The sequence below is a fragment of the Haliotis rufescens genome, unplaced genomic scaffold (assembly GCF_023055435.1).
Source record: "Haliotis rufescens isolate VD_foot unplaced genomic scaffold, xgHalRufe1.0.p SCAF_118, whole genome shotgun sequence".
NCBI classification, from domain to species: Eukaryota; Metazoa; Mollusca; class Gastropoda; order Lepetellida; family Haliotidae; genus Haliotis; species Haliotis rufescens.
Genome location: NW_025963800.1, coordinates 680,109 through 686,108, shown reverse-complemented (window position 1 = coordinate 686,108; position 6,000 = coordinate 680,109). Strand labels below are relative to the sequence as shown.

The 6,000-nt window shown below is 44.9% G+C and overlaps 1 protein-coding gene across 1 annotated transcript in view; it reads left to right on the top strand.

Moving 5' to 3' along the window:
- The first annotated feature begins 1,984 nt into the window (after positions 1-1,984).
- LOC125378202 overlaps positions 1,985-6,000 on the top strand; it is a 43,705-nt gene continuing 39,689 nt past the window's right edge. Inside the window, exon 1 of the mRNA XM_048393215.1 lies at positions 1,985-2,015. The gene's annotated coding sequence lies outside the window, so the exon portion shown is untranslated. The remainder of the gene's footprint in view (positions 2,016-6,000) is intronic.

Here is a 6,000-nt window from a genome sequence, read left to right as displayed (position 1 = left end):
TATTCAAATCACCTACTTCTGAAAATGTGCCCAAAACCTAGGTCTCGTATTTGCAATTCAAGGGAAGGTAACTTTGTATAATTTCCAGTCAACAATGAATCTCAGATATTATGGTGCTTCTGTTGTAATATTGACAAGAGTTACCTGCCCTTATCATGGTCAATGATCAACTTCGCACAGCAGCTCCTACTCTTAACTTTTACCTAACCCTAACCATCCAACATATCTCTCCGACACATCCCCGTCTCCCCAACACATCCCAGTCTCTCCAACACATCCCCACCTCTCCAACACATACCCGTCTCTCCAACACATCCCCGTCTCTCCAGCACATACCCGTCTCTCCAACACATCCCCATCTCTCCAGCACATCCCCGTCTCTCCAACACATACCCGTCTCTCCAACACATCCCCGTCTCTCCAGCACATCCCCGTCTCTCCAACACATCCCCGTCTCTCCAACACATCCCCGTCTCTCCAACACATACCCGTCTCTCCAACACATCCCCGTCTCTCCAACACATCCCCGTCTCCCCAACACATCCCCGTCTCTCCAACACATCCCCGTCTCTCCAACACATACCCGTCTCTCCAACACATACCCGTCTCTCCAACACATCCCCACCTCTCCAACACATACCCACCTCTCCAACACATACCCGTCTCCCCAACACATCCCCGTCTCTCCAACACATCCCAGTCTCTCCAGCACATCCCTGTCTCTCCAACACATCCCCGTCTCTCCAACATATACCCATCTCTCCAACATATCCCCGTCTCTCCAACACATCCCCGTCTCTCCAACACATCCCCGTCTCTCCAGCACATCCCCGTCTCTCCAACATATCCCCGTCTCTCCAACACATCCCCGTCTCTCCAACACATCCCCGTCTCTCCAGCACATCCCCGTCTCTCCATCATATCCCCGTCTCTCCAACACATCCCCACCTCTCCAACACATACCAATCTCTCCAGCACATCCCCGTCTCTCCAACACATCCCAATCTCTCCAGCACATCCCCGTCTCTCCAACACATCCCCGTCTCTCCAACACATCCCAATCTCTCCAGCACATCCCAATCTCTCCAACACATCCCAATCTCTCCAGCACATCCCCGTCTCTCCAACACATCCCCGTCTCTCCAACACATCCCAATCTCTCCAACACATCCCCGTCTCTCCAACATATCCCCGTCTCTCCAACACATCCCAGTCTCTCCAACACATCCCCGTCTCTCCAACACATCCCAGTCTCTCCAACACATCCCCGTCTCTCCAACACATCCCGTTCTCTCCAACACATCCCCGTCTCTCCAACACATCCCCGTCTCTCCAACACATCCCGTTCTCTCCAACACATACCCGTCTCTCCAACACATCCCTGTCTCTCCAACACATCCCGTTCTCTCCAACAGATCCTAATCTTCTAACACATCTGGTAAGGCATGCCGCCAACCGATCTAAATGTACCTATAAAAACGTGTGCCCTCCCTGCAGCTTCACGAATTTCCTCAGCTGTAGAATTTAAGTCTTCTACTGGGAGAGTTTGCTTAACATTAATTAATCTTATGCTTGTCGTGAACAATAAAGGTGGCGGTGTTTGATAGATAGATAGATAGATAGATAGATAGATAGATGAAAAAGTGTTTTTGATTTAATGTTGTGCACCCCTGTTAACAGTAAAATGGGTTGATCAACATGCCTTCATTGTCTAAACAGCAAAGTCACTCATCCATGACGGTGCCTGGGTGGTCTAATTGCTCCTGTTTACCTGTTTTTAAAAATTAGCCGAAGCAGGTTGATACCTCTCCTAAAACCCCCAATATATCTAAGACATATACCCGTCTCTCCGACACATCCCCGTCTCTCAAACACATTCAACACATCGCCATCTCGCCACCAAATCAATAAGCGTGGGTGTATTTGACAGTTGCTAGGGGAGAAGCGTCCCGTTACCCGGAAGTGATTACAGAAGGTCAGCGTGTACAGGTGATCTAACGCGGCGGCGACGACAGGTGAGTGAATTATGTCTTTGACCCTTCTGTGGTGTTGTCACTGACACCTGGTGTCGGGACAGGGTGGTCAGATATCGGGGTTAGAGACTGTCGACACTGTCGTAATCTCCAGCTCAGCAAATTGTCACGTCTCTCACCTCAGCGGAAAATCGTAAATCATTCTGACGCTTTTTTGAGCTGTTATCATTTATCATTTGCAGGTTTGTTTTGGTTGATCTGGGCCGTGTATGAATGAGAGGTTGTGTGTCTAACACTCTGTATACGTCTCATGAAGGACTCCCAATATAACCACGGCACAGATTATAGGCATGTGTACTCTAGTGCAATCACTGATGCGGGACTTGCTTAGCGCCCATCCTCTATATATAGATTTCCAAGCGAGGGATCCAGAATGAACCTGCTATTGTTAACACTAAATTGTGTTGGCATTGTAGTGAGGGGAGATTATCACAACAGTCATTGTAAGGAGACCGAAGTACTGGTAACAGGACAAATTGGGACAAAATATGGTTTCTGCTATATATATCTTCTATTACACTTGGTACTCAGCCGAGAAGAGTACAACATCGCCACCACGCTCCTTACCCGGCCAGCTGAGGTAATCTCCTCTGGTCGCCACACACGCTCGCCGGCCGAAGCCTTGCCTTCCCACGCTTGACCCCCTCCCCCCCCAACCCACGCCCAAACTTTTCCTTATTATTGAGTTCTTTTTTACCACCCACTCCCACCCAGCCAAACCCCCTCCCCCCGCAGCTTTATTAGATTAGGTCTGTAAAAGTTACATTTTTTTGGGTCGCACTTCTTTATTTATTCATTACGCTTTTTTTCTCCAAATAGTATAAAGTGCTTCCCCGTGTGCGAAATACGCTATTAGTCGGAAAGCACACGTTAAATCTCCTAGTGTCACTCACCCTTGGTACAGAATCAAAACAACGTATCATTTGTCAATAATGTTTTAAAGACAAATTTAGTTCCTTTGTTGTTTAACGCTGCACCCAGCACCCAGTCTGGACCAGACAATCTAGTGATTGACATCATGAGCATCGATCCACGCCCGTGAGACAACCGGGGATTTGACCAGTTGAATTCTTTATTTTCTTGTCACAGCCCCGTCCAGGGGCATTGGGCTGCTAGCTGGGTCACATTGGGACCACCACTTACAGCGCTATTGGAAGTGTAATGCAATCTGATCAGGAACATTTGAGCATATTTCTCTTCCAAAAACATCACCTGCAACTTTCTTTCACTGAGAAATTGTAAAGACTGTTTACTCCCGAGAAATTAATAATATTTTGACAAATATACATATCCTGTTTTTCATATTGTCAACATGGTTAAATCCTCCATGACAGCAGGTTGTTGTATGTTACTAACACAACCCTGCATTTCATACCCTCACAATCTGAGATATGAGATTAATGTTACAAGTATCACAGCAAATATTCCCTACAACTTATAACACTCCCTGATTGTCCTAATGTCGCCAGGTTGATAAAACTTATAATGCTCCCTGATTGTCCTAATGTCGCCAGGTTGATAAAACTTATAATGCTCCCTGATTGTCCTAGTGTCGCCAGGTTGATAAAACTTATAATGCTCCCTGATTGTCCTAATGTCGCCAGGTTGATAAAACTTATAATGCTCCCTGATTGTCCTAATGTCGCCAGGTTGATAAAACTTATAACGCTCCCTGATTGTCCTAGTGTCGCCAGGTTGATGAATCTTATAACGCTCCCTGATTGTCCTAATGTCGCCAGGTTGATAAAACTTATAACGCTCCCTGATTGTCCTAGTGTCGCCAGGTTGATAAAACTTATAACGCTCCCTGATTGTCCTAATGTCGCCAGGTTGATAAAACTTATAACGCTCCCTGATTGTCCTAATGTCGCCAGGTTGATAAAACTTATAATGCTCCCTGATTGTCCTAATGTCGCCAGGTTGATACAACTTATAACGCTCCCTGATTGTCCTAGTGTCGCCAGGTTGATAAAACCTTATAATGCTCCCTGATTGTCCTAATGTCGCCAGGTTGATAAAACTTATAACGCTCCCTGATTGTCCTAATGTCGCCAGGTTGATAAAACTTATAACGCTCCCTGATTGTCCTAGTGTCGCCAGGTTGATAAAACTTATAATGCTCCCTGATTGTCCTAATGTCGCCAGGTTGATAAAACTTATAACGCTCCCTGATTGTCCTAATGTCGCCAGGTTGATAAAACTTATAACGCTCCCTGATTGTCCTAGTGTCGCCAGGTTGATAAAACTTATAACGCTCCCTGATTGTCCTAATGTCGCCAGGTTGATAAAACTTATAATGCTCCCTGATTGTCCTAATGTCGCCAGGTTGATAAAACTTATAACGCTCCCTGATTGTCCTAGTGTCGCCAGGTTGATAAAACTTATAATGCTCCCTGATTGTCCTAATGTCGCCAGGTTAATAAAACTTATAACGCTCCCTGATTGTCCTGATGTCGCCAACACAATGATCAAAACAAAGTCAATGTTCAAAATCAAAATACACACAAAGAATTGTATTATGTGGTATTCTTCACATGACATAATGATTCTTACACAAATGTCTGAGAAAGGTGCAACAATCTCATTAAAATCAGATCTTAGTTCTCTCTGCCGCTAAACAAAGATCTGAGGATATCCCATTGTGGAACACGTCAGACCGACCTTGTGCAAACTTTGACCGACCAATGGAATGACCAATCAGAAGGCAGCTCTCTCGTGTTTTACGGCACAAATTTCAAATTTGCGACTACGCTTCGAAACATATTTTGACAAATTCTCGATTACAAATTTGAAACCTGAACAAATAAACATTCTGGAATGGCTAATAGATGGTCTAGATTGTAAGGATTCAGTCGTTAAACCCGTAACTATCGTTCTGAATACCCCATGTTAGAATTTTCGAGATTTCATGATTAGAAATCACATTCCGACTGTCACTTTCATGATCTGGTAAGCAACACACTGATTGGTCGGATGAAAGATCGTTCTGATGTGACCCCTAATGGGATGTCCTCAGATCTTTGTTTAGCGGTAGCGAGAACCAAGATCTGATTTTTATGAGATTGAATGTGCAAGAAAGGACATTTTTAATATTGCTGCGCTGGTTATCCTGAAAATAGGATGAGAATTCTGTGAACAAGTTTTAGAAATACCCTTACCCTTGAAAATCCAGGGTTGATAAGATCTTCAGCAACCTGTGCTTGCCATAATAGGTGATTAACGTGATCGGGTAGTCAGGCTCGCTGACTTGATTGATGCATGTCATCATATCCCAATTGAGTAGATCGATGCTCATGATGTCAATCACTGGAATGCCTGGGCCAGACTCGGTTATTTACAGACCGCCATCATATTCCTGAGTGTCATTAAACAACAAACACACAAACAAACAAACAAACAAGAAATACCCTAGTCGGCACAGGCCTTGCACAATTTCAGCATCCGAGGCACCTAGGTTTCTGGGGACATGTGGGAAATGAAAGAGTTTACCACGGACAGTACCAGAGAATCAGCTCGCTTCAACCTTTGGTTCAGTTCAGTTCAGCTGAAGGTTCACAGAGATCATTATCATTTTGACAATAACAGCCGTAGATTAATAGAACAACCTCCGCTGCAACACCCATGACATCTGCAAGAAACAAGTTTTGTTAAAAAATTTAGAGTGAGTGAGTGAGTATGGTTTTACGCCGCTTTAAGCAATATTCCAGCAATATCACAGCGGGGGACACCAGAAATGGGCTTCACACATTGTACCCATGTCGGGAATCGAACCGGGGTCGTCGGCGTGACGAGCGAACGCTTTAACCACTAGGCTACCCGACCGCCCCTAAAAAATTTAGAACTGTCTAAAGATAAAATAACATACAAATTGACACATTACAAGAAATAATTCGTCCAATTTTGAGCACTACAGTGGTAACGGTGCATTGGGAATCCACCCCATTAACAATGTCCCAATGATACCCAT